Source organism: Hibiscus syriacus, unplaced genomic scaffold (genome assembly GCF_006381635.1).
Source record: "Hibiscus syriacus cultivar Baekdansim isolate YM2019G1 unplaced genomic scaffold, ASM638163v2 tig00110209_pilon, whole genome shotgun sequence".
In the NCBI taxonomy this organism is placed as follows: domain Eukaryota; kingdom Viridiplantae; phylum Streptophyta; class Magnoliopsida; order Malvales; family Malvaceae; genus Hibiscus; species Hibiscus syriacus.
Window position 1 is genome coordinate 961,124 of NW_024062628.1, and position 15,414 is coordinate 976,537.

At 34.5% G+C, this 15,414-nt stretch overlaps 2 pseudogenes; one reads left to right on the plus strand and one right to left on the minus strand.

The window, feature by feature from the left end:
• Positions 1-404: 404 nt before the first annotated feature.
• LOC120113518 lies at positions 405-2,623 on the plus strand (annotated as a pseudogene).
• Positions 2,624-3,303: 680 nt separating this feature from the next.
• LOC120113478 lies at positions 3,304-14,824 on the minus strand (annotated as a pseudogene).
• Between the last annotated feature and the right edge of the window lie 590 nt (positions 14,825-15,414).

The following is a 15,414-nucleotide window of genomic DNA, read 5'->3' on the forward strand; positions in this document are numbered from 1 at the left end:
ATTTAAACAAAATATTATTTTAAAATATATATATTTTTAAAAAATATAAATGTGACGCATATTACTTAAAGATTTTTTTAACGATAAGCAATTAAAATTATAATAGAAAAAACGTTAAATACTTATTTTAAACGATTTTTTTAAATATTAAAAATCAACTTTAATTTGAATATTTATTTTTATATTATTTCAAGAAAAAAAAATGATGTAAGACAATGTATGTATCTCGTAATAATGTTAATATTACAAAAGTAATTGAGTTCATATTATATATGCATAATGACAATATTAAAGAAGAGTAATTGTGTTAATGTACACGTTGAATCCAGCTTCGGTTAACGCTAAAACCAAATCAAAGGGAGGATTGCATAACTACCAAACCAATCTTCTCTTTTTTCCATTTCATAAATGTCCATCAACTTCCTTTTATCTCTGAAACCGCGTTTCCCAATGCCTTTTCCTTGCTTTATATCATTTTCACTTCTACCTTCCCCCGCCTTTCTGCCTCTATCTTCATCTGACTCAACTCCCTCAATTCCTATCAACAAACCCTAACCGTTTAATTTATATTTCCGAAAACAGAAAACGCGTTGTTACTTCCAACTTCTAAAGTAGTAGGCCTGGCTGAGGTATAGATAAGTAGTTATTACAGTTGTTGTTTTTGTTACCCATGGCTGAGAACGGTGAGGAGAAGCTGCTTGCGGTCGCCAGGCATATAGCCAAGACGCTGGGCCAAAACGACACCATGGCCGACGATATTTTGCAGATCTTCTCCAACTTCGACGGTAGATTTTCTCGCGAGAAGTTGTCGAAAATGGTTGACGACAACAACCCTCGTGGCTGCGCCGCCCTCGAGCGTGCCCTTCACTCCTTGGACCGTCAGATCTCCCAATACGTGGCGCTTGATCACCCCATCTGGGCTCACACCGCTGATTCCTCCGCCTTCCTTGACGCTATTGACGACTTGATTCGTACCATCAGGGACTGGAGCCCCATGGCCGCCGAGAAATACGTCGGCGCTTGTCTTGTACGCGCCGATGACCTCATGCAACAGGCCATGTTCCGCGTCGAGGATGAGTTCAGATCTCTTATGGACCGAGGTTCCGAGTCGTTTGAACTGAGTCGGAACAACCTTGAGTCAACTGGGAACTTATCATTAGATTCTGACGAGGACAATGATGAACACGAAGAAGGTCTTCACAACGGTGCAGATCTTGATCATCAGATCCCCGTAGCTCAACCGGTAACGGACTACGACATCATAATCGATGCCCTTCCATCCGGAACTATAAACGACCTTCACGAGATCTCCAAGCGCATGGTAACTGCAGGGTTCGGTAAAGAGTGCTCTCACGTTTACAGCGCCTGTCGCCGAGAGTTCCTCGAAGAGAGCATCTCTAGGCTAGGATTACAGAAGCTGAGCATCGATGAAGTCCAAAAAATGCCTGGCAAGAGCTAGAAGATGAGATTGAACGCTGGATCAAAGCGGCAAACGTTTCCCTTCGTATCCTTTCCCAAGCGAACGCCGGTTATGTGATGTGTCTTTTTCGGATTGTCCTCAGCTGCCGATCTCTCCTTCATGGAAGTCTGCCGTGGCTCCACCATTCAGTTACTTAATTTCGCCGATGCCATCGCTATTGGAAGCCGATCCCCTGAGAGACTTTTCAAAGTTCTTGATGTGTTCGAGACTTTGCGAGATTTGATGCCTGAATTCGATTCCGTATTCTCTGATCAGTACTGTTTGGTCCTTAGAAACGAAGCGATTACCATTTGGAAGAGAATAGGAGAATCAATTAGAGGGATATTCATGGAATTAGAGAATTTGATTCGGCGAGACCCGGCTAAGGCTGCTGTTCCTGGTGGTGGACTTATCCTATCACTCGTTATGTAATGAACTATCTCCGTGCCGCATGTCGCTCGCGACAAACATTAGAACAAGTTTTCGATGAAAGCAATGTGGTCGTTCCACCTAATGAGCTTGATGATAGACGGGCTTCTTCATCAATGTCAGTTCAGATGGCGTGGATTATGGAGCTTTTAGAGAGTAATTTGGAGATGAAGTCCAAGATTTATAGGGACTCTGCTCTGTGCTCTGTTTTTATGATGAATAATGGAAGGTATTATACAAAAGTGCAGGATAGCGAGTGGAGTCACTTTTGGGTGACGATTGGATCCGGAAACACACTGCAAAAGTCCGGCAATATTGTACGAATTATCAAAGAAGTTCATGGAACAAGATTTTGGGTACGTTAAAGCTCGACAATTCCTCGTTGGCTTCGAATGCCATTGCCAAGTCTAGAAAGAGAAGATCAAGTCATTCAATTCCCAATTCGAGGATGTATGTAAACACAGTCATCATGGGTTGTATTCGACCAACAGCTGAGAGACGAGCTAAGGATTTCAGTGTCTAGACTTTTGTTACCAGCGTATGGAAACTTCACGGGGAGGCTCCAATGTGTCCTGAAGTCGGGAGGAACGCTGATAGGCTTATTAGGTACAGTCCAGAGGATATCGAGGCTAGGATTAACGAGTTGTTTGTGGGGGGCAACTGTTCATCAGGTGGCAGGAAGTAGCAGCTCAGGGCTCATTTTGTGTTGTAATGAATGGAATTCATTCTAGGTAACTTGTTATGCATCTTAGCGCACAGTTTTTCGGCTTTTATTTGTGAATTAAAAATCATGGATAGTTTGCATGCTTTAATTATAATCTCTGTATATAGGGAATCGAATCATACATGAGATATTATCATTTGTGGTATGAAGTATGAAACGTTTGGGTGTATGAAGATGCCCATTTGGGCATAGATGCTTTCTATCATCTTAGAATGAATAACTATGTATCCGTTGTGGGAAGATGCCAAAGCAGGGAACATGTGGATAGAATAGATCTAAGACCAGGTCCAGGTGGCTAAAAAAGAAGAAAAAGAAAAAGAGCCAACAAAACTTCCTGGAAGGGATGGGATAGTTTCTTTCTTTTTTCCCTTTAGGTCCCTCGAGTCAAAATGTTTGTGCCTTGTAATTTGGTATGGTGGGTCTAATCTCTCTCTTTCAACTGAAAAATGAAGCTGAAATTTTACTATTAAAAATAGGCAATAAGCATAAAGCACATATGGCCTGACCTGCTTCAGTCTAACTACCGTGTCGATAATAAATCAAAGGCAAAAAAGCTAAATGTCAATAGTGAATCGTTGCACTACAAACTGAGGTTGAATACTTATAAGATTTTAGGAGATGAAAATATATTATCGATAAAAAGTATTTAAAATATATGATAAGTTGAAAATTTTAGGGATACAGACCATCCCTACTCCAAAGTAAGCTTGGGAAGGATCTGGTTTACCAACAAGTGAGACATGGCTTTGTAAGCTGCCCGCTTGGATGAAAGCTTGTCCCAAAACATGAAGTCCGAAGGCGTTTCACAAACTGGAGTCTCTGGATTGCACAAAAATGAAGCTTCAAGTAATCCACTCCCGCAGCATCCTTCCTCGGTCTCCGTAAAACCTGCACCCACAAATCATTCCTCAATTTCTTTCCCAGACACCAGCTCGAGTTCTGTGTATATATGCTGTTTTACCGTATTTTTGTGGATTAGTCAAGATGTCCAGGAATGACGTATATATGTCGGCATACACGATATCAGTCCCTGGGAGCGTAGCTTTCAGCAGTGGTAGCAAGTTCACGAGCTTTCCATTGTAGGACCGGCATCAGCATTCTTGTCCTCCAAACATGTTCGATAGAAGGGCGGCTTGAGTCTTTCCGGACTAGGATCGGAACGCATCCCATCGGAGGAAGCCCTGCTATAACGATCTTACGACAGCCCCGCTTGTATAGTTCCTATAACCAGATGGAAAGTTGAGCTAAAATTGCTTATTGGAGATTGAAGGCTTTGGATTAACCTTGACGAAGTCATGTAATGCTTTTAGCAGAAAATCCTGAAAGCCATTAATGTCGAACTGCTGTATACGCATCGGCAAGAGGTAGTAATTGAAACCAAAGTCGTTGGTCCCTGCACTGATGATTGCCAAAGACTTTTCAATGATGTTTTGAGCTTCATTATTCCCAAAAATTCTACTAAGTTTTGCTATATAACTCTTGAATTGGCCGAGTTGCTTTGGCACTGGGATCGCTCCGGTCAAGATTGTGGTGAGCTCATCATATCCGGATCCAGCCGATGCGAAAACTAACCCGTTGAAGGCATCATTCGAGAGGTTCGGGTCTAGAGAAGTTGGGACTGTTTGTTTTATGCCTAGAAAGCTGGCTACAAAGTCAGGATTGAGTTTCCCATTCGAAAACCTACCCGTTGGAATGTGACCAGGGAAATCTTGGCCATATGGAAGATGATTTGCTTTAAAAAACCGTGTCAATAAAGTTGTTATTTCCGGTGTCCACAGTTGAATCATCGAAGATGAGAATCAAGGTGAAATTGGGCACGGTAAACAGCCTCTCGGAGTACGCATGTGCCGATGATGATTTGCAGCAGTATCACAAAGAAGTGTCGTAGAGCCATATAGAATCGTGGTCTGAAATGATATTACACATGGGGTCATAACTAGTGCTTTTTATAGTAAAAATTAAAGCCAGGAAAAATGGCCGTACACAAAGTACTAAGCTGAAAACATAATGTTTTAAACATGCTGGTAAACGGTAATAAAGCAATTAAGGTGAGCAAACCTCGACTCGAAAAATCAATTTTTTTTTTAATTTCGAGTTATTCGAGTCAACTCAAATTATAAATTTGATTTTCGAGTTCGAGTCGAGTTGAAATTTTGAGTTACTCGAAAACTAAAAATTTGATTAAGTATTTTGACAGTTTTACGATTTAGTCCATAATTTCATTATTCCTTCAGTTTCTCCTTCATTTTAAGTCAATTTTTTCACCAAATTTGAACCACATGATCCTAAACCATCATAGAATACATAGGTACTTTCAATTTCACTTTTTGATAACATTTTTTATTTCAATTTAGTCCATTAATTTTTCATAGTTTATGTATTCTCCAATTCATTATTTATTTTAAATTCATTTTACCAAATTTGAACCACATGCTCATATACCACATAAAATACCTATTTAACTTCAATTATTACATTTTTACTAAAAATGAACTCTCTTTTTATTTAGTCCCTTAACTTTACATTTTATTCAATTTGATCTTTTAACTACAATTGTTTGCAAATTTTTTCTTCCCACTAATTCCTTGAGTCCTTCATACTCTCATCATATTTACCCTCAAAATATTTCTTTAGAATAATATTATGAATATATTTTATAATTTTGGATTGTATTTGATTTTTTTTGTACAAAAAGTTTAGGTCAGGGGTGGCTCCCCAGTCTAGGTCAGGGCACACCTAAGATCCAATTGGGATTTACACAAGACTTTATAGATTGCCCACCAGAGTGATAGTGGTGAGACTCGAACTTGGCCTTACAAGCTCAAATTCCCAAATCCCAACAACTTGTGCCAACACTCGTTGGCAGATTGTATTTGATATATTAAATAACATTATAATGTGAAAAGAATAATATATATATATATATAATATATATATATATATATATATATATATATATTACTGGTTGAAGAAAATCAAAAAATTGGAAATTTTTTTTCATAATACTATAAATAATTATAATAAAATTAGTATAGAAACTCGAATAACTTGACTTTAATTTCTTAAACTCGACTCAACTCGAAAAAATTTCAAGTTAGGTTCCAGTTGCAAAATACGACTCCTGAACTCGAATAACTCAAATTTTTTTAACTCGACTCGATCGAATGTTAATCCCTAAGGCCTAAAAAAGTAATGAGTAAACAAGCTTTATTATGAGGAAGCCAAAATCCAGCTAAATGGTCCAACGTAGAGAGAACCATCTCAAACTAATTACTCTACTAATAGCAACCATAAATACACTGACCAAAACATTTAATTTTTGGAGACATATTGCACGCAAAGCAGAGGGCTAAAGCTAGAAATATGGTAGAGAGATTAGAGCATCGTATAAATAATTTCTTTCTTTATAAATATAAAAGTATCAAAAATTAAAACCTTACCATAAAAATTCAGTAGAATAAAATCACAATTACAACTCTCTCATATATGCATCACTTAATATACGACCCAAATCAATCTTGAAAAATAAACTATTCAAATGTGACGATATAAAATGCATCAGTGAAATATTTGTCGAACTCTCATTTAACAAATATGTTAGAATGTTAAAGTCTTCGTTCTTTGTAGATCGTGAATAAAGAAATTGTGATGATATATATATATATTATATATTCATTATTTATGTATCATTTCTCGAGTGTAATATAAAGTAGTAACCACAATCCACGTACGTAAATCATAACAATTATATATATTTTCTTAATATCATTTTATAATCTTCTATTAATAAATCAATAGGTGGCTATACCATATACACTCATATCCATAAAAAGATTTATTTAATTTGAATATATTATCGAGAACTTGAATTATGTAAGCTTCATTATTAAGAGAATCGTACAAATATACTGTAACAACATATATTAAGTGAAAATTAAGCCTTAGATTATTTCAGAATTTAGTTCAGACTATAAAAAATTTAAAAATAGTTATAACCATCAAACATATGATATCTTCAAAATATAATTATGATTTAATTTTTTTATTAGAACATATAATGAAAATATTAATATTTATAATTAATGTAAATATCTATTTGATTGATTGGAAAAGATAAAAAATATTAGTATTATCAAGATTTATGGTAAAAATGCTATCAAGTTTATCCTGCAAAATTATAAATTATATAAAAATTAAATAAAAAATGCTTTATAGGGGACAAAAGTAAAATGAATTTTTTTTGGAAGGCCAATAATAAATTTACCATTAAATATTTATGATAGGGACCAAAAACTAAATTTGGAGATTTTTGGGGGTTGGCCCCCTGCCAACCACCTACCTCACCCTGGTGAAGGGCATATAATACCTATTAATAATGAAAATTTGTGTAAATTTCATACAAATATTAATGTTATTTATGAAAAATAAAAATATATTGAAATAACTACATACCCAAATAATTAATTGAATGAACTTTTATAATTAGTTTTAAACATGATTGGATGTTACATAAAATGAATGTTAGGTAAAGAGAGGGAGAAGCTTCGATTTAAGAGGTTTTCTTAACATTATTTATTGTTGACTGATTAGATGAATTTTAAAGAATTAAGAAATATTAATTTTTTAAAATATTTTTGATAATTTAATGTTGTTATATATATTTATCCTAGGAATATTTTTAATCTATCCCTAGTTATTGATAATTTAGAATTGAATTTGAGAACTCGTTGAGTAGTTCTCGTGGTTAATGAAAATATTGAATTTTGAGTTGAGATCAGATTTCCTTGAAAATGTCAGAGAAACCACGTTGGTTGGTAAGAATTGTGACGTGTGGCTAAACGGATCATCTTGCAAGTAAAGAAGCTACCATTGTAATTCAATGTTTGCGTGTCATTAGATTTCCTGAGTATTTTTATTGTTTATTATTCATTTATTAAATTTGCAGGTGGAGGAGGCATCGTGCGCAACCATGAGGGGAACTGGATCGTAGGGTATAGCCGACGCATTGGAAGCTGCTCAGATCTTCATGCTGAATTTTGTGACTTGCTGGATGGTCTACATATAGCCTAGAAGAACGGACTTAATTGTCTCATGGTGGAAGTGGATAATGCGGAAGCCATTAGATTAATCACCACTCACAGTCAAGAACATGAACCAACTCCAATCCCTAAGATGCGTGAGGTGCTGCGAAAAATTGGGAGGAAAAAAGAGAGTCCGAAAATATATTCATCAACATCACAACACATACGAGTTCAAAATGTCCGATACACACAGCAACCAAAGCCCTTGCCTAAGCAAAAGACAACCAAAAACCCCTTGCCTAAACAAAATACTAAACCTCAGCAACATCTAAACAATGGATACCCATCAAAAGGAAGACATTGTACCACCAAAAGCTGCACGCACCTTGATCGAATGACAACCACTTCTATAGAGAGAAGCAGGGATAGAACCAACAGTAACAACTTAGAGGAAACACCATAAGCAAGACGATCCAACATTAGAAGAGTTGATGGAAACTCATGATAGAAAAATCCTCAACGCAACACTGACAAAATGTAAAGAAGAGTTCTCTAAAGCTAAGGCCAAGACTCAAATCAACCATGTTATAAATCTACAGACCACCGCTATAAACCCAACAACAACGAGGTTACGAGAATGAAGAAACTGCAGCAAAGCTTAAGCAACACTTTCAACCAAAAAAAAAAAGTACAGCATAATAATTTTTGGGCAATCATGAAAAAAAATCAATTCAAGGCATACTAGAACGAGCTTCAGCGATGACCAGGATTAGAACGAGTCTTCATGAATTTTCTTGTTATGTTTTAGGATTTTTAATAGGGTTTTCGAAAGAATGAGATCGAGAATAGAAAAGAAATTAGAAATTTAGAAAAAAAATATTAACTTCATTCAACATGAAAAATCCTAAGGATTGGGTATAAGTTTTATATATCCATTAGTACGTCATTTCTTTAACAGTTGTACCGTAGTATTGAATTTCATCCTAACAATTATGTTGATTCATGTAGGTGATTGGGCTTTTCTTTAGATGTGCTTCCTTCAGTCGGGTCGCGAGTGTAGGTGATTGGGCTTTTCTTTAGATGTGCTTCCTTCAGTCGGGTCTGCGAGTAATGGACCTGTCGTAACCGGTTTTCGTCCGGACACGAAAAATTATTTGGCGGGAAAATTGATGTGAATAAATGGTTTTGAAAATAATTTGGGAGTCGCCATCGGCCTTTTGGGTCAGGTAGGTCGAATACCTGAAAATTATTTTTTTTTAAAAAGAGTTTTAAGAAAACATCAATTAAAAAAATGAACTGATCTGCGTTTATAATCAAAATTCGTTCTTTTTAATAATAAAAGGGATTCGTGGTCGGTTACGTTTAGGGAATGATTAGCACCCCTACAACCCCCAAAATTGGTACTTTTTAATTATAAATTGTCTCTATTATTAAAAATTTTAAAATTCAAAATATTAATTATAATCCTATTATTTCATTTAAAAAATATTAAAAAAAATAAAAAAAAAGGACTTCTAGGTGCCTTAAGACAGCTCTTTTGTGATATTTAAATTAAATAATATTTTATATTTTTTTAATTTTAAATATCAGAATAGGACATCCAGTTATTAAGACTGTCCTTTTCTTCGATATTGAAAAATAAATATTAAAATAATTTATTAAAAAAAAATAAATTATTATTTATTGTATATATTATGAATACATAATAATAAAATATTTAAAAATATAAACAAGTAAAATTAAAACAATAAAAATACAACTATAACGATATATTTAAAAGCAGTAAAATAAATGAAAACATTTAAAATAATGACTAAATTATAGTAAAAGTAAAATTAAAAACCTAATTCATAATTAATCAAAATTATAGGGATTAAACATGCTATTTTTTTATTTTATTTATTTAGTGACTAAATAAAATTATCTAAAATTCGGATATTAGAATAAAATAAATTAAAAATATAAACTAGGGATTAAAATATTATTATTAAAATTAAGGGATTAAATCTGTTATTTCCTAAATATTTATTTTAATACAAAGGACTAAAATAAATAAAATTAAAATTAAAGATCTGAATTAAAAGATTATAAACTTGATTTAATGACTAAAATGTAAAGTTACAAATCTTGATGGCTGCGGACGGAATTTAACAATTTAAAATTGCACAAATAGTCCTTCCCGAAACGACGCCGTTCGGGAAGCCTATTTAAGGTCCAAAACGGCTGGCCCGAAGGGCCAGCCTTCATTTCTCAACTTCTCATCTCTCTCTCTTCTCTGAGAGAGAAATTTCTCTCTCGCTTCTCTCTAAAAACAGAGAAGCCTGCCGGCCGGCAGCCGTCAGTCGGCGTTCTTCCGCTGCCGGCCACCGTCAAAACCACCGCCGGCCACCACATCCGGTGGCCGAAAAATAAATCCACCCCAAATTAAAGCCTGGTTTCCCCTAAAGCTAGATCCGTAGGTTTTTTAGCCTAAATATTACTGAAATGCGTAGATCTAAAGTTTATACATTCGACCTTTGACTTTCCGATGGCTCCAAAAAAGCTCTGATGACCAACGGTTCCCTCGGTAAGTTCTTTTCTCCCTTTTCCTTGCTGTTTAGTGATTTGTGGTGCTGGACGTGTGTTTTTTTTGTTGGATTCCTCCGTCTGTTGTATTCTCTGTCTCTCTTCTTTCTTGCTTGCAGATGGGTGATGGCTTTATAGCCATCACGGTGTGGCCATCGGACCGGTCCCAAGGGCTCTTCGGTGAGTCACCGGACTTCCAGTGGTGACTCACCATTTGGGGAGACGTGTGCGGTTAGTGTTGAAGCAACAAAGCTTCTGGATTCTTCAGCAAGGCGGCGGCGTCGCGGCGTGGCACTGGCAGCTGGGACGTGTCCCTAGGGTTATGATACCTAGGGCTTCCTTGTTGGGTATCTCTGGACCGTTGGATCTTGCCAGATCCAAGGCAGCAAGCTGAGGCAGCTGGGAAAAGGAAAAACCCTAATCTGGGTTTAGGGTTTCCATTGGGCTTCTGGATTGGGTCGGTTACTGTTGGATTTGGGCTTGTAATAATATTTAATAATAATATTAATAATAATAATATTAGTATTATAATTATATATAATAATAATTATAATAATAATAAATAAAATAATAATATTTAAATGAAAAAAAGATCTTCAGCTGCCCCTCTTTGCTTGTAACATAACTCGGTTAATGCCCCTGCAGTGCTGAAGTCAGTGCGTCACTCCTTGGTGGTTAGCGATGGAACGATCATAGATAAGACTCTACTATTGGATTGCTCCTCATATCAATGGATCATATTTCCAGTCTCAAATATTGCACGATCTTCAAGCGAGTTTCCTCATTGTAGTCTCTGAACTTCTTTAAGCCTTCGATGCATGTCTGTATATGCGACTTCTTGATTGAAAACTTTTACCTCTCTTTGTTAAAATTTTCTCTTGAATATCTCCTTGTGGATCAACATTTTCGCATTATGTCATGTTGATGAAATGCAATGCAAAAATGATGAAAAATGATACAAACAAAATAAGAGAAATAAGTTAGTGCAGGTAAGATAATCAATAAAATTAAAAGATTCTATTTAAAGATAAATATAACACCTACCCAATCATGATATCTACCCAATCATGCTTTTATTAAATAGCAATCCTACCCATACATGCTTTCTACCCAAAAAATGATTATTTTCAAGAAATTGATCCTAACGGCATGTTATCTAGTTCGCATGCTTTTATTCAACAAAATTTAAAGCAAAAGGTAAAGGTTCAGAAACACTCCTTCTTTGTGTATACTTATTTTGGCACCTACTGACGGACAGAGGTTCGATATGGCTATACCTAGGGTGATCGTTCTATGGTTCACTATATGCATGGTTTTCGCACTATGAGGAAAGGGTACTCGAATTGTCCTAGATGTCGGTACCCCCTTGGGCTACCAAACCCTCAATCCTAACCCATTATAGGCGTAAACAAATCGAGTTCAATTCGAGAGGATTCATTTCTTTTATACTCATATGAGGAATAAATCCCAACGAAGGTATAAGACATGTGTATCTCAGAGATTATTTGCTAAAACTCATACGAAGAATAAATTCTTACGAGAGTAAAGCGTTCACTCCTACTTACATGGAACGAAAGTCAAGTCTAGAACTTATGTCATGCAAGTGCACGTGATGTGTATGAGGAGGAACATACAAACCTTTGACTCACACAGAAACGAAAAAACTTGATAGAAACCTTGACAAAGATGAAAACATAAATTAAAATGTTAGTGAGATAAAAATACAAAAATAAAAAAAAATCAATAAATGGATCATAAGCTTACTATAGACTCGAACTCATAATTTCCACCACAACAACAATATGTAAGCGACTTACAGTCTGACTCTCTACAGTATCCCCAGTGGAGTCGCCAAGCTGTCATAACAATTGTTTTAAAACAATTAAGTTTAAAAAACAATTATGACTTATTTGAAAATTTGGTGATTTTGAATTAATCTGAATTAAATTGAGTAGGATTCTCCATCGACCTTTGAGTTAGGTAGGTCGAATATCTAAAAACGTCTTTTAAAACAATTTTAAGGAAAAATCGTTTTTAAGACAAAAATTGGTATACGTTTACCAAAAATATGATTTAATAGGTCCAGGAGTCGATTACGTGTAGGGAAGGATATGCACCCCCACAGCGCCAAAAAATTGATACTTAATCGCTTACACGTTGTCGTAATGGTGGAAATCATAAATCGAACATAAAGTTAAAATATGATCCGATTATTGAACATTGATTAATTTGTTTCGAATTATTTATTAAGGAAAATCCTTTAATTCGAAAAGAAATATTGAGATTTGCTCATCCTCTGACGGGAAGACTATCTCTCTTATTTCTTGACTAAAAAGGATATTCTCTCCTCGAAAAACGTAAATTGAATATAAATTGAATATCGACAATTTGCATAAAATAAATTGTTATTTATAGAAACGTGCATTGTATTGTTCGACTTAAAATAATAAAAAATAAATTAATTAATAAAATAAAATCGATTTATTTCAAGTTCGCATTTTGTTCGAATGTCGTATCGGATCACACTACTTCGATCAATCAAATGCTTTCCACGCTCATTCTACAAATTTAAAATATTCGAATTATTTAATAAAATTTTAATCGAGTATGTGAGATATGCAAAATTTCGACACAAGATTAATTTATAAACTAAATTATCATGAACGAAATAAAATAATACAATATTTATGTTTATACACATATAAGGATTAAGGAAACCCACTAAATATATACACATATATTATATAACATAATAGTAAACATTTAATAATATGTACATAAAAATAATGAACACAATGTATTAATTAAACGCTTGAATTACAATAATGAAACTAAATAATAAAGGATTAAATCATAAAAGGATAAATAATGACGCACAAATGTGTAATATACCCATGAAATTTTACTTGTAAAACCATCAACGATGACTAAATAAAGTCAAATTAAAATCTAAGACCTATAGTACAAACTAAATATTTATCTTTTAAAATAGTACTTAAGGATTTCATTAATACACAACCAAGGGCCTAAATGAACTGAATCACAAATCAATAAACATGAATAGACATAAAACCAAACATATATTACATAACAGGTAAGGACTGAAATAAAAGTTTTGCAAGTTCCAGGCTTGATGTAAAATATTGTAACACCCCCAACCCGTATCCAACCCGGATACGAGTCTGAGGTGTCACATTGACTTCTCAAAACATTTACTTTTACTAATACCCAAGATTCAGTTTGATATTTCTAATAAAACCATTTACTTTCTATGATATAAAACATATGGTTTTACAAAACTGATCAGAGTGTATCTAATACAAATCTTTTAACTACATGCCAACTAGATTCTATATGACAAAATACATGTTATTCATTTATGTTCTGATCTGACCTTCAGTAAGGAGAAACTAACATGTCTTGCTCCTCTTAGCTTCTCTTCCTGCTTTCCGGAACCTACGTGTGAAACACTCAAACGCTAAGTCATAGAATTAGTGAGACATATAAATCTATATGTAAATTATCAAATGCATGTACATACATGTAATACAACGTCATACTTGTATACATACTTTTTCATGTAACAATTACATACACACATGCATGTCATCATTTATATTACCTCATACTCTTATATGATTATCCTTTCTATCTCTTATTCATATGATCTCTTATTTTCATATTCTATATCTTATAACATGTTCTTATATCATCATATGAGTCATTGATATTCATTTATATATATATATATATATATTAACATATATTCATGTACATCACATAACAAATGCCATAACCCATAACACACATTCTTTCTTGTAACACATACACACATTTCTCATTACAACTCACATTTTATTGTTATCCTTTTTGGTTAGCCCATGCACACTACTGAGAACTTAAGGTATATGAGTACATAGAGGTTGTGCACAATGCTGTCACCACAGCTCGTATAAATCCCACTAGGGGTGCGTAGAATTTGTCCCGTATGACCACTATGTCCCGAAGGACCACTGTGTCCCGAAGGACCATTATATCCCGAAGGACCACTATGTCCTGAAGGATCACTATGTCCCGAAGGACCACTATGTCCCGAAGGACCACGTAGACCCTCGACTCTTGGCATGCCAACTATACCTATAGCTCTCTTATTATATAACATGGGCAATATTATTCATCTTTTTACATATTCACGTAGGCACATAGTTCACTTTCACATAACATATTTCCATGTAATTCACATTCACTTATCATATAACTTTTCACTTTTACTTGTATTCTTTTTCACATAGCTCATAGTTATGATTCTTATCTCATAACACATGTTCACATGTACATATTCTTGCTTTCACATGGTCATGTATCTCATGTTAATTATTCATTTATATTCATATACCACCTTCATATCACATAATCATGGCTATCAAATTTATCACACAATATACATTCATATAAATCATATATACAGATGCAATTAACTTCTAATGCATTGTATCTTTGTACTCATGTAATCTAATATCGGAATTAGACTCATCGCAATTCTAAATTCCCTAACATAACATATACTTACTATCATGTACTCACCTGATCACCGATAACACTACCAAACTCTTTCTCTTTTGCCATCTTACTCTGACGACCTATCCGAACTTTGCTTTCGATCGAATCTTAACTTGATAATCGTTCCGGAACTTGTTCGTGCTCGATATCTAATCGTAATTGATACATATCAGTATCCAATTGATATATTCTAATCTATCATTTCTTAGACCAATAGAAATATCTATTTCAATTTCCCCTTGAAGTACATCGATGCATTCTACAGTGCATCGATGCATTCTTTAACATGTGCATCGATACACTACCCATGCATGGATACACAAGTCACCTTCGATGTTTTCATTTAAGGGATGCATTGATGCACTCCTTATGCACGATGCACTAATTGCATTCGATGTTTCTTCTTTAAAGAGTGCATCGATGCACATGTGCATCGATGCACCTTGCCCTAGAATTTGCTTTTAAGCCCGAAAATCATCAATTCTTCTATTTGAAGCCCCTATTATGTCATAAATTCAACTATCATTACTTAAATCAACTTATATCCATGTAACCATCTTTATCTTCCATATCTCATCATGATTCTTAAAATTTAAGAATCTTACTAAACTTTCAACTTTGTTATTAATCATTTCTAACTTCAAATATATCTTATT